General features: G+C 32.9%; 1 protein-coding gene across 3 annotated transcripts in view; it reads left to right on the forward strand.

Annotated features, from left to right (window-relative positions):
- Nucleotides 1-15,449, forward strand: part of LOC110023970 (enoyl-CoA hydratase 2, peroxisomal) — a 64,689-nt gene that overhangs the window by 8,706 nt on the left and 40,534 nt on the right. The gene's annotated exons all lie outside the window — the stretch shown is intronic.

The following is a 15,449-nucleotide window of genomic DNA, read 5'->3' on the forward strand; positions in this document are numbered from 1 at the left end:
CTATAGTTTTGTTGTTCTGGGCTATCATGCACCTAAGTGTATTTAGCCAGTGAAGGCAACTGACTTAACTTGACCAGAGATTCATTTTTCAGTAATCACAAGTCGCGCCATTCAAATGGATCTCATAAGTTTGGGGCAGATGTTTTTTTAAGGGGAAGAATTTAAATTGATCTTAGCTGATAAAGTCTTTGGGTCTCATCAAACAGATTTTATAATTTAGCACTTAGGGGGCTTAGTTTTTGGGGAATTTATCAACTCTGGCGATAATAATTTGATTTAATAATGTCATTTTGTGTCACCCATTATAATTGTTCCTTTTTGTTGTGTCATTTGACCAAAAAAAAAAAAAAAAAAGAGTATATATATTACGTTCTTACCAACATCAGATATTTTTCAGTGATCACAAAACTATGCTCAACATGATATTAGTATTTTATAAGCTGAGATTAATATTAAATTTATTTTTGACAAATTATTGCACCGGATAAAACGGAGATTTTTTTTTCTTATAATTTGATGATGCTTTCTATGCAATTGCATTTCCATCAATACTTAAAATGCAGAGGAATTGCTCAGAGCCCAATGTAATTCAACATTTGAATAAAGGAAAAAAAAAGACAAATAAACATGAGGCCGTTGAAAAAAAAAAAAAAAAAAAAAAACGAAATGTGATGAAAAATGAAATGTTTATACATGCTTTAGTCTTGAGATGTTTTATATCTTTTAGATGTCTATATGTTTGATAAATCTTTGAATTTTTCACATTTATTTGGATTTTAGTTTGAAATAATTTGCATTAGGTTTTAGAGATATTTTGATGATAGCATTGATCAAATTGAGATTTCTGTTAGCATGATGAGAAGCCGTTTGAAATATTTGCACAAATAACTTAAAAATTTTATTTTAAGAATGAATCCTTGTATTTGAAGACAAGCGTTTGTGAGCTTAATTATGCAATTACCACATCCATTGTAAGGGGTGAATGCTCTAATCATTTGTATTTGAACGTTAGAACTCAGAGAGCTTCGATTTAAAAGTAAACCCCTCAATTATGATGTGCAAGAACCATGCCTATTACAGGGGCATTCAACTGAAATTTTGTTTCTTTGAACTTCATCAACTTTGCTAGCCTTTTTGTAGGTCTGCGTTACGTAAGTTCATTTAAAAGTTCTTTGCATTAATGACTTTGTGGACTCTACTTCTCTATGTAGAGGTTTGGTTCTTTGAGAGTTAAACTTAGGTTTATGCTTTACAAGTATAGCACTAAGAGTTTACATTTTAAACAATGCTATATTTTCTTAAAGGCTTTGAAAGTCATTGATAAATAGAAGATAAGATTATGAGATTTGTAAAGGGCCGTTTGTTTCCCAATTCATGATAATGCGAATATGTTATATTATGTTAAGAACATGGATTTGAAGTTAGTTATTCATCCGATTGTGCCTATTTTAAATTTCTTTTCATAGATATTTGTCATTGCTCAGTTTTTTATTGACTCCTGTTTATAGGACGTGGAGGATTGTAGTCAAAATATGGGATTTACGACCTCACCGTACAAGCACACTGATCTGCTTGAGAATATCAATGGAAATGTTAATAATTTTGATTTTAAAAAAGATTTTGCAAAATTTTAATGTTTTTTTATAATTCTTTATTGTAGTTGCACCGTTCCAGGGGTTGGGAAAATTTGAACTTATACTATTTTAATTTGCACAATATTGTTTGATATGTCCATACATTTAACAAATTTATCTAAGCACATGTAGGCATTTGACTTAGTGCACTTAACATTCTCATTTTTTGGGTTATTTGAGCACATGTGCATTATACATACTAAATGCTGCAAAGTGCTATACTTGCTGTCCAAATAATATACTAAACAAAGTTCGTGTATAATCCCATAAGGAACTAGGGAACTCCCAAAATATGAAAAATTTCTAGCATATTGGTTTTGAGTCTAGCTTGAATGTTCGATTGTTGGTGATTTTTAAAGTCTCTAAGTTAAATTTTGCAAAAATGAAAATACAAGTTTAAATGTGAGGTGAATCTAGCAAGCTCAAGTATCTCCCTTGATTATCGAAAAATGTAGGGTTACAAAGCGACACATTTGATGGTGACTATCAGGAACCACTTTTTTTTCTTAGCCCCTTCTAATGGAAACATAAAAACTTGGACAATCAACCAGTTTAGTTCTCTAAATTTGATGAAATATGAAAGATGAAGTTTTTCCTTAAACCATAGCATTAAACTACTTGCAATAATCCTATTCTCCTAGTTAATGAATTTTATCTTAGTTGCTCCACTAAGGTTTATCCTAAAGTTCAAAGTTCATAATTATTTCTAACTATTCAATTGACCGTATCAAATGTAAATGAAGATTTACGGGTAAAATACTACGATATCATTGTTTCATACAAGTCACAGAAATACCATCATCCTAGAATTTCTACTCACCAAATCAGAGGAGAAAAGACTAGTGAACTAAGGATTATTCCAAAATTCAAAATTTATCAGAATTATCCGAAAATTCAAATTTCACAATGGTTTTGAACCATTCAATTGACCATATCAAATGTAAATGAAGATTTAAAGATAAAATACTACTATATCATTGTTTCGTACAAGTCACAAAAACACCATCAACATCCTAGAATTTTACTCACCGAGGAGAAAACACTAGTGGCAATTCATGCTTTGAAATAACAAAATAAACATTTTATTCATCAAAGCCAGTAAAGTACGCAATTGTTTTTGAAAAAAAAGTCACAAAAATGTACTCTTTGCGATTTTGTGTCCTCTATTCCTCTTCCACCAAACGATCACCAATTCTCTCTCGGATACCCTCCGAAAGGTTTCTCGTAAGCCCCCACAAGCTCTCTTACAGATTCACTCTCACTCTCTAATAGAGACACATAGAGGAAAACTAAAGAATTTGTTTCTTCAAATATGCGAAAGATCTCTTGATTTGAGACAAATTTTCCTTTTGTAGCCCAGAGAGACTACACGCGGGCAGAAACCATTGTAGTGCCCTATTTCGGTTTGTTGGTGCCCGGGTTTCTGCTTGGAGTGTCGGAGTCTTGCTCATTTTGTAAAGAGGTAGCGTTGGGTTCCAATAGGTCTGCGGCGCCGAATGAAGTGACATAAGGGTTCTCAAGGGGATGCCTAGGCACCGCATACTTGGTGCCAAGGCGCAAGGCACTCGGGTTGCCAGACGCTTGGGTAGCGCCTCGACGCCCATATGGTGGCGCTTAGACGACACTGAAGGTAAATTGGATTCTATTGGCCTGTTGACTCCATTAGACACATGTCTGAAGCATCTCCCTTCTATTTTGCTACAATACTTGTTAAGGTTTTTTTAAAGCTTTCTTAAGTACATGTATCCCACAATTACATAAATACCTTAAAAAACATAAAGAGGACCAATTAATAGAGAAAATTGAAAGAAAATTCAAACAATTTTTATCACATAATTCACAAACATCAGGGCACATATTAATTTTGTTGAGTTTGATATTTCTCTTTGTAATTTTTGAGAGAAGGAAAAAAAATAATTATTCCTCTTCAATTTTCTAAGACTCGATCACAAGATAAATAATAAGGGAAGACCATCATTTTAGGTAAGCCACAAAATCCCCATGCTAGAAAAAGGATATAGAAATTACCAATAATAGATAATTCTAAAAGTAGAAACTGCTTAAAAATATGAAATAATAAAAATAGAAAATACCAAAAGAAAAAAGTTTTAAAATTCCGATACACTCTCAAGTTGGAGCATAGATATCAATCATGCTCAACCTGCTTACACGAAACTCAAACGAGGTTTAAAAAGCTCTTTGGTGAAGATATTTGGTATTTGTTGTGCTGTCAAAGTAAAAATTATGCAAATAGCTCCACAATCAATCTTCTTTTTCATTAAAGAAGAAAATTTTATGTGGGATAAAGTAACAAACGCTATTAAAGAAGTGTCAAAAGATGTACTTGGAGAACTAATAAGAAACTTTTTTATAAATAAAATTAGTTGATGATGGAATAAAAATATGCAAAAAAAGATAAAATATAAGAAGTTATATTATAAAAATTGGTTTAAATGTAAAAGTTTAGATAACCGAGAAAAATATAAAATGACCCGTAGAGAGTCTAAGAGAATAACTTGTGACACTAAAAATTATGTTTTTAGTGATCTTTATAATAGATTAGATACTAGAGAGGGTGAAAAATATATGTATAAACTAGCTAAACAAAAAAAAGTAAAGATTTAAAAAAATTAAGGTGTATTAAAGATGAAAATCAAAAGGTAACTTTCTTAGAAAAAGATATTCAACATAGGTGGGTGGGTTATTTTGATAAACTTTTCAATGAAGTTTTTGAAAACAATGAAGTTTTTGAAGTTTTTGAAAATATAATAGACTTTAGTGATCTTAATATCGTTAATAATAATAAAATATTTCATTTTTATCGTTGCATTAATTAAAAAGAAGTTGATGAAGCTTTAAAGAAAATTAAAGATGAAAAGTCTAGGGGATCTGATGATATCCCAATTGAATTGTGAAAATATTTAGGAGATTTGGGAGCTTCTTGGCATACTAAATTCTTTAATATTATTTTAAAAACTAAAAAGATGTCCGAGGAGTGGAGGAAGAGTATTTTGGTCCCATTTTTAAGATTAAAGGGGATGCACAAGAGTGTGTAAAGTGTAAATTATGAGGTATTAAGTTGTTGTATCATACTTTAAAATTATGGAAGAGGGTAATTGAACATAGTTTAAGACATATCACAAAGATTTCCGATAATTAGTTTGGATTTATGTCAGTTAACTCTACTATGGAAGCTATGCATTCATTGAGATGTTTGATGGAGAAGTACAAAAACAATAAGGAAGATCTATATATGATTTTTATTGATTTAGAAAAGCTTACGATATGGTTCCAAGAGATATCATTTGATGAGTTCTAGAGAAGAAAGGTGTTGATATGATTTATATTCAATTCATTAAAGATATGTATACAAGAGCTGTTACCTGTGTTCGAACAGAAGGAGGATTGACCAAATATTTTCCTACTTCGTTTTGATTACATCAGGGATCTGCTTTAAGGTCATATCTTTTTTGCTTTAGTTTTGGATGTTCTTACTAGACATTTACAAGAGGATGTTCCTTGGGGTATGCTTTTCGCTGATGATATCCTTCTAGTGGATTAGACTAGAGAAAGAGCCCAGGAAAAACTTGAATTAGGGATGTCTATATTGGATTCTAAAGGCCTTCATCTCAGTAGAACTAAAACTGAATACATGGAATATAGTTTTAGTAGTAGAAGCTATAGTGACAAAGTTGTAGCTATGGGTGATCAAATTATTAAAATGTGTGAATGCTTTAGATATCTCGGGTCTATTGTTCAAAGTGACGGTGATATAGATAGGGATGTTATCGGTAGAATTCAAGTTGTTTGGTTGAAGTTGAGGAATGCATCAATCCTATTTTCAGGCCTATTGTGTGATAGCTATTGTGTGATAGAAAAGTATCGCTTAGATTGAAAGGAATATTTTATAAGGTGGTGGTGAGTCCTGCAATGCTCTATGACGCAGAATGTTGGCCTTAAAAGAGAAGCATAAAATTAAGTTAATTGTTGTCGAGATGAGAATGCTTAGGTGGATGAGTGGCATTACACAGAGAAAAAATGCGAAATGAATATTTCTGTGATAGGGTTAGGGTAGCTCCTGTGGTGGACAAAATTAGAGAGAGTCGTCTTAGATGGTTTGGTCTCATTAATCCATCTGATGATCTGGTTAGAAGAGCAGATATTTTAGATTCAACTTATGTTGAGAAACACAGAGGTAGACCTATAAAAACTTAGGCATATTGTGTAAAAATGATATTAATTTGTTAGAATTAAATGAAAATTTAACATTCAATAGGACACAATGGAGAAAAAGGATTCATGTAGCCGACCCCACCTAGTGGGATAAATGATCGTTGTTGTTGTTGTTCTCCATATATTTTGTACGATCATGTTGCATTGGATTTTCTGATACGCTTATGGCTGTTTTATTGTCATAGTATAACTTCATTGAGATGTTTATCGGGATCCACAAATGTTTAACGGTTGTCTTCAACCATTACATTTCACACACACTCCATTAGCCATAAACTGATATCCTGCATCGACACTTCTCCTTGCCACTACATTCTGTTTCGTACTTCATCATATAACTAGAGTTTCCCAGACATATGTACAATATCTAGACGTCGATCTTCTGTTAATAATTGAGCTTGCTCTATCTGCTTCAGTGTATGCCTTTATGTTATGTTTTGTGCCCTTTTGACTATCTGAAAATCCTATTTAGTGTTTAAAGGAGTTTCTCATTGGGCGAATGCGTAAATTGATTTACCAAATTCACATGAAAGGTGATATTTTGCCATTTATGTGATAAGTAGATCAACTTTCTTTCCAATTTTTGATATCGAACTACATTCACCAGATCAGCTTCTTTCTAATCACCCATTTTTTGATTGAGATAATGGTATTATTTGCTCATCCCAATTTCTTTTAGAAGATCAAGAACATACTTCTTGTGGGAAACAATAATCCCTTTCTTCGATCTGAAAACCTTATTGTCAAGGAAATATCACAGAGATCCTAAGTCATTGGTCTCATAAACTGATGATAGGGACATCTTCATTCGGTTCATTTCATATATGCCATCTCCATTGAGAATTTTATCATCTACATATACAATCAATATGATTATTTTCCTATCTTTTGAATGTTTGAAGAGTATTGTATGATCTCTATGCTGTTGAGTATACCCCCAACTTTCTACAAACATTATAAATTTCTCAAATCATGCTCTCGGTGAGGACTTCAACTCTTAAAAGGATATTTTTAATTTACACACTATTGTGCCGAACTTCTCACTCAGTTCTGGAGTTGCATTCATATGCACTTCTAACTCCTCATTGAGAAATGCTTTTTTTATAATAAACTATTGTAGGGGCGAATCAAGACTAGCTACAAGTGACAAAATTTTTTACATTGTTTTGTTTTGCGACAAACACGAATGTCTGTAAGTGATAAAGGCCATAGGCCTGAGTGAATTTTTTGTTAATCAATCTAGCCTTGTATGATTCTAGAGAACCATCACAACACCCATTTGCATCCAACCATTTTCTCTTTCTATGTAGATCAACCAATTCCCATATACCATTTTTTTTAGAGCTTTTTCATCTCCTCAAAGACCATCTCCTTTCATTTTTGAACATTCGGAGCATCCTGCACAATATCAGGAATCTTCATACATGACAAATGTGAGGTAAAAATCCTAAAATAGGTGAGAGATTTTCATATGACACATAACGAGATAATGTGTGTTGGGTGCAAGACATCACCTCCTTAGATGGAACAATGAGAAGACTAGAATCGTTAGATTTATGATTAGAGCTAGAGTTAGGTTTAGGACTAAAGATTCTAACTCAAAGATGAAGTAGATTGATTTTGGGGAAAGTAAAGACATTACTTGGAGGGTTCATGGGTTCTAAGTAGTGCAAATGATTCATAGACTCTTTCTTTTGAGTTGTCATTTGTTATGAGTAGACAATGTCAAATGATAATAATACTATAATTCGTTTTGCAGTTTCTTTTTTCTTAATTTTTATAGGATTATGAACATCATGAGATAACACTATATTAAGATTTTAATCGTCTTCAATATATAAACAACTCTACACATTTTTTCTTGATGTAATATTGCTTGAATTTTCAGGTTGACAATCAAAGTAGGGGAGACATTTTTTTTTTGAATTTTCAGTTTGAAAAAAATTCTGAAAAATAGTTTTTGATTCTTGTTTGCCCCTTTGAAGATGAGGTGTAAAAAAAGCTTATAATTAAAAAAAGATGACATCTATGGTAGCAAATATTTTTATAAAAATAGGATCATAATATTTCTCTATTTTGGGTAAGAGCATGACTAACAAATATACTTATTTTTGCTCGGGGTTCAAGTTTTTCGTGATTATGATTATGAATGTGAACAAATGTAGTACACCCAATTATCTTTAATGGTAAATAAAACGATTTTCGATAGTTAAATTTAATAAAAAATATCAAAATGTGTTTTAAAATTTAAAACTAGTAATAATGACTCACCCCAAAGCTATTTATTGTCACTTGATTTGTAAATAACCATGCCTGTGCTAGTTCTAATAAGTATTTTTTTAACCACATAATTTTATTGTGGGTGTCAACACAAGAGCTTTAATGAATTGATTATTTTTTGAAAAAAAAACCCAAAATATTTGTGCAAGATTCGCGACCATTATCACTTCGTAATATTTGAGTAGTTTTTGAAATTGTGTTTGTATCATGGTGTATACATTTTGAAAATTGTTTTTTCACTTTAGATTTTTCTTTCATTAAATACACTTAACATTGTGCGATTGTTAATAAATGTTACAAACAAATTTTTCAGAATATGTAAGATGTTTATAAGGACCCTGAATGTCATTATGAATAAGAGTAAATGATGTATTTGATTTGTAAATTTGGGGAAAAAGATGCAAAATGATGTTTGACAAACTGACAAACTTCACGATGGGAAGATGACAAATTTTTGTTTTGAAATAAACTAGGAAACTAGAATTTTAAATATTAAAAGCTAGGATGACCTATCATATAATGCTATGACATAATATCATTAATTTTGAAATAAAATCAGAATTTAAACAAGCATTTTGACATTGTTTATTCTCATCATGTTCATCATCATAATAATAAAGTTCATCCTTTTCCTTAACATTGCCAATTATTCTCCCGATGGTCAATTCTTGAAACTCAAACAAGTGTAGGAATTAGTTAGACACTTATTAGAAGTACTAATGGAAAATATATTACAAGACAAATTGAGAACATGAGCACATCACAGAGTTAACGAGGTGAGTTAAAAAGTTTTTATCTCGACAAATTTCTTTAGAAAACCATCGGTAATTTTGATTTTTTTATTCTCTGCTCAAGATCTATAGGATGAGATTAATTTAGAATAACCAATCATATGATTAGTTGAATCAGAATAAAGCCTAAGAATGAACAAAATTAGGATTTACACCTAATAATGCATTTGCTAGAGAGTTAATATTCTATACTAAAGAGTAAGACAGAGTCAATGACATTGACAGAGATTGAAACAACCTGTGCATATGCTTTAATTGCTCATTTGTGAAGGAAATTACGCCCAAGCTTGCAGAAAGCTCCTTAGTTTCCTTGGTTGTAGCTTGATAGGCTCGACATTCTGGTTTAGATTTTGATTTTCAATTTGCAAGTTTGCTATGAAGCTTCCAACATCTCTCGCTCATATGCCATAATTTTTTGCAATGCTCACACCACCTAGGGTAGGGCAAAATAGTTTTGGAATTACTAGAACCTATAGAAACGATATTATTTTTTTGGGCGCCGGCCATCGCCGACTTGTACTTCATCATCAGATGAGAGAAGATGACGTGACATAAATTCGAGTCGATTTCGGTCGCGAGTTATTTCGACACTTAATGCTGAGTAGAAAAGTCGGTTGAGAAGTTTCTTGTAGATAAGAAGCTGAATTCCTCAATGAATGAAATGAATTCTAAAAATGCTCCACCATTAATGTAGTGATAATCCTGATCCGAGTTGGTGTAGCATAAAGAAAGAGCGGACTGTGCTTGTAGGTTAAAGTTTAAACCAACACAGTGCCACGACTCAGCTCAAGATTTGAAATTAACCAAGATTAGAACAAACGATCAAACGTTAAAATCAAATTTTTTTTTTTAATTTTTATTTTTTATAACTAACATTTAATCATCCCAAAACAAATGAAAAAGCCACTACATATTTAAAGAAATGAAGTAAACAATTGATAAATTCACCTTAGATGTTCATGTCTTCTATAAATGTTCTTCTTTTACTGTTCATTTTTTAATCAAATGATTAAAGCTAAAACATTTGTTTAAAATAATAGCAAGCTATGAAAGCTAGTTATAAACTACAGTGGCATAACAAAAAAAAAATGCACGCTAGTCATACATACTATTAAATCAATATAAAAATATTTAACATTTTATTTTTTTCAGATTTAATTATTCACGATAGTTCAAAATATCCAATATATTTTATTATATCAATACTATATTTATACAACCACCACAAGGGCACATCTAAAATTGTATCACTTAAGGTACATAAATAATAATAATCTTTTTTTTTTATGTGCACTTGTATCTTAGCGTTCCGCATTAGTACCCTAAAATGTGAACTCCATCATAGCCAACATGTACATGCAAACATATTATAAATCATTTTTGTTTGCGTTCTAATTATCATTCAATATCTTTCTTTTATAATTTGCATATTTAATAAATAAGCACATCAATGCAAATCCTTGATAGTAATTTCTAAATGATCGATTTGAATAATAAGACAAACTAATCATATTCTACATGTGATTGATTTAGAAAGATACAATATTAATATCTTAATTTAAAGGTAAAATTACTCACCTTAATTTCATCTAATGAAATAATCCATTAAAATCTAATTGTTTTTTCTTCTATGTTCTTTTACGTTAATTAATATAACTCCAAATTAACATTTAAACACAATTTCAATTTTTTTATAAGAAATTTAATCTAAATAACCCTAACATATTTTACTAAAATCTATTTAGTTGATTGGTTTGATTCTCCTTTATCCTTTAATTCAACTACTTATCAAATTACAATCATAACATTAATTCACGTAATTTTAAGATGAAATTAATAGCAGTTTTGATCGAATTAACTTATTTAAATGTAGAATAAAATCATAAATCATTAACTTTCGATATGTTGTATTTCTCTTTTACACAAATACTGGCTTTGATCACCTCAATCCGAAACTTTTAAAGGTTTAATCTAGATTTAATTAAACATACTATTTAACATTTAATAAATAGACATATGAAGTAAATTCATTAATTAATATGATAAAACCCTAACTCACCTTATAAATGCTTGGCTTGATGTTCCCTTGACCCAAAGGCGCTTGGTTTGGTCCCCCTTTTTGCATGAGGTCTCCTTCTCAGTATGAAATCCCCCCCTTCTCTTCTCCATCTTGATTAGGTCATCTGCACTCACATGATGATGCATGCAAGACTTCAACCTCAACACCTAATCTCTTCTCTTTCACAAGGACAATGCCGCATGATTGCTCAACTTCACGCCTCTTTTGCACACCCCTCTTTAGTTCGACGCCGCTGCCTTCATTTTCTTCACACAAGTAGACCCGCACTCGGTGTCGTCTCCCTTAAGCGGCTTCCCGCTCCTCTATTGCCCTCGCCAAAGAGTGATGGTCTCGCATATGAGGCAAATTTCCCACTTGAGACTCCTCCTTGAAATACGGCTAGGGCTTGCTACATATCCTTTGTTTTTATTTCTCGCTCTCGCCTCTGATGTCACTCGCTCTCTACTACAACCCTTCTGGTTTGAATGGAGAAGTTTGTCTCTTAATTATAATTTGTTGAGATGACGAATGGTTCAATCTGACATAATTTTAAATTTATTTATTTATTTATTAATATTAATTTTTCATTGTCATTACATAGAGAATTAGATTGAAGGTCTCTCGATTTGTGGGTTTGAACATGTGGAAAAGGTAAGGATGGGGTTTAGAGTTGTCATGGATTTGAGGCAGGGAAATCGAGTAGGAGAAGAGTGCGGCTAGGGCTCGCGCGAACAAAGGGAGATTTGGGAGTTTAAGAGGTCTTTACACACCACAGTCCCATTGTAAGGGAGATCAAATAGAGGGTCTTCGAAGCGTCCTCGAATAGAGATTAATCACGCATTCAATCGGGTGTTTCGTAGCGATGGGAAAGACAAAAGCAGCCTCGAGGAGCTCTTGCTTTGATTGCGCCTTCGAAGCATCTTCGAGAGGCTATAACATCGTAAGTGAAGGCTCACGAGCGTCGTCTTTGGTGAGCTACTGGGTGCTCCAAAGCATTTTTGGTCATGAGCAGGAGAAATCCAAAGCTTCAGTCGTGGGCTGGAGAAAGCCGAAACTTCAAAGTTGGTGTCGCCATCTTTAGTGTAGGAACTCTAGCTCTGATACCATGTAATTTTTGGAAGAATAAAAATATAATTATTCATCTTCAATTTCCTAAGACTTGGTTACAAGATAAATAACAAGGGAATGACACTACATTTGAAAAATCAGCTACAAAATTCCCATACTAGAAAAAGAAGGTAGAAATTACCACCAATAGATAATTCTAAGAGTTGCAATTTCTAAAAATAGAAAATAATAAAAATAGAAGACACCAAAAGCAGAAATTCCTAAATTCCGAAACTCTTAAATTACAAGAGACTTCTTGATTCTCTTTTACTATTTTTAATGCATAAATACACAACATTTGCATTTTTTTTCTTTTACCATTTTTAATGCATAAATAAACTACATTTCCATGTTTTTTAGTGCGCTTACATGATTTTTAAGGTGTTGTATTTATGTCAAAGTTTGTCTAATGAAGCACATGTAAAACTTGAAATTATTTAGATTTAATTGTTTTCACAAATATTTTTCATTACAATGCCTATAATATTTTATCAAGAGTTTCTAAAGATCACATTCTACTTATTTCTGTATGTGTTTTGTGGACACGATTGTGGCTGTTACGAATAACATATTTTTAACGTGTCTTAAATGATCATAATTTTTGTTCTTATGTAATCACAATTTGCGGGAACTCTTAATGCATGATTATTTCTGTTATAAATAGGAGGGTTCTCTTCAACTTCGTATTCACTTGTTTTTCTTATTTGCTTAGGAGCGTATAAGAGAGTTTCGAGCATGATTAAAAGCAGTGAGGAGGTTCTGTGCTTTGCTTGTGATTGAGCTTTTTAGTTTTTCTTCTCATTTTTAGTTCAGCTCTGTGTTCATCATACTTTGTTCTTAATCTGCATTTTAATTTTTATCATATGATTATGTAATTTTATAGTTCATTCATATTTTTAATCTTCGTGTTGCATTTGTGCCCAAAGTTGTCTTATTTTGTTCGGGTCACCTGTTGGTGTAAATTTTGTCAGCCGCTTGGTATGACACACCCTACATTGTAAGTGACGACAGCAGTGGTGGCAGCCACCAATGGTGGTGATGATGGAGTGCGGAGGCAACAGTTGTGGCAATGGCAGGTGGTAGGTGGCGGGCAGTGTAGCGTCACATTTTTACTGTATTTAAAATTTGCACAAGTTGAATAATGTTTAAATATATTAATGCACACTTTACAACATTTTGTAGACCAAAATCTACATGGCTAGAAGTACAAAAAGAAAAAAAAACATGCTCAAAATAAAATTATTGTCTCATTTCACATTTAATAAGGCTGAATTGAAGATTAGGATTCTTACTAAAAAGGAAAATTTAAATAGAAATGACTCTTTTCCTAGGTATTTACATATTTAACACCTGAACTTCAATTTTTACATGCATACCACATTACCTATACTTGAAAATATGTATTTCACTTTTTAAAAGTTAAAATGATGGTATTTTTTGTTTGGGACGAAAGATTTGAGTGGTATAAATGTAATAGCAAAGTATAGATGTTAGATATGTAAATACTTAAGAATTGGGTGGTATTTGTGCAAATCCCCCTAATAAAAAAAATGTGCACTTGTTGCAGGATGCCTCTCTCACGGTTCAGGGCGAAATTGATGAAATCAGTGTAACTTTGATCGGATCTTTCTAAAAAATTAGGACAAAATAATTTTTTTTATTATTTCACCAAGGCTAAACAACACAATCCAAATACATAAAACATAAATACCTACAATTCGAGAGTTAGGCGATCTCTTCCAAACCCTAATGCTAAGATTCAAGACAACAACCACACATAATCTAACTCTAAACATATTAGCCACATAATTAAATTTTCCTTTCAGTCTTATTTCTGCAATGTCTTCAAACAATTTTGGCGAGCTAGCGTCGACTCAGTGGAGCACGAGGCGAACGGGGCTTTAGCACCGGTCTAACATTACTCCCCTCCCAGAAATATACCTTATTCTCAAGTTGTAAGAGAGGAAATTGGTGTTGGATTTATCTCCCAAGTGGCGTAATAATCTGACAATCCTTTTTATTTAATCAACACTTTTTTTTCACTTGTCGTCTCCTAATACTCATCTTTTAACTTAAGTGACTCCAGGAGAACTTTCATTGCATTTTTATCTTCAACTAACTGCGCTAATTCCATAGTTTCCCCCAATATTCATTGTTTCGACAGACGAAGTGCTGTTCAAATTTCTGGCCTCAACCATTTCATGAAGTTTTTTTTTCCAACATTTCTTTTGATATCCTTCTCAAATGGTTGGATAGCATATCAAATTTCTCTTTATAATTCATGACAGATATTTTCTAAACTAATGCAAAAAAAAATGATTCTGTAAATCCTCTTCTCGCATTGGTTCTGAAATGCTCCAACAATGGTTCCTTGAATTCTTCTTTTGTTTCGATTGAGTAACTTAATTCTGTCCATTGATTGCATGCTAGAGACTTCCCTTCCAAACACAAGGCTGCTGCCATTAAAATTTTTTCCTTCGTCAGTCTATTAACAACAAAGTTTATGTCCACGCGATAACCCAACCATAGACATTATCTCCTTCAAAGATCGACATCTTCAACTTCCTTATGCTCGAGTCTCCTCCCTAATTTCCTCGACTGAATTTTGATCCACTCATGAAGCGGGGGTTGGGTTTCCTTCCTTGATTCATATGTATTTCCCTCCCTCCATAAGTCCGTCTTGCCCCCATAATCGGCTCCCCTGACCCCATAGACTCTTTAATCACCTTTCTCTTGGAAGGCTGCTGTAGTAAAAGGTACTGGAGCGTTTGGATGCAACCCTCCGTCGGAGTCCCACTCAACATGGTTTCTTGTTTCACACCGAAATCCTTCGAATCAATCTTCTTCAGCCCCAAATCGCTCACTGTCTCGTTCCGCTTGTTGGTGCTTGTTCTAAACCTTCACATCTCGTGCAATTATCTCTCAATAGTGTCGTTCGAATCCACTCCCTGCTCCTTTGCTCGATACCGCTCGTTTCCGTTCGTTCCTGTAGTTCGAATATTGCTCTATTCCTTCCAAGTGTTGCTGAAGTTCATCGATTCCTTTGTTCTTTGCCGTTACTCTAGATCCATCTAATGCATCGACATTGCTCTAATTCCTCACAAATCCTTCTGATTGCTGCTACTCGCATCCGCTCCAGATGTCGTGGCTCTATCCCGGAGCTGGTGCATATGATTTAGTGTGAAACTCCATGATCTTACTCAACATTTCTTATAGGGACATGAAGATTCCCTCCATGGACGAGAATCGCTCCTCCAGGGACGAGAACTGTGCCTCCATGGTCGAGAGACGCTTTTCCATTTCAGATCTTATTTGGATCATCTCTTCTTCTAATTTCTCCTTCAA

This window comes from Phalaenopsis equestris, unplaced genomic scaffold (genome assembly GCF_001263595.1).
Source record: "Phalaenopsis equestris unplaced genomic scaffold, ASM126359v1 Scaffold000237, whole genome shotgun sequence".
Taxonomy (NCBI): Eukaryota; Viridiplantae; Streptophyta; class Magnoliopsida; order Asparagales; family Orchidaceae; genus Phalaenopsis; species Phalaenopsis equestris.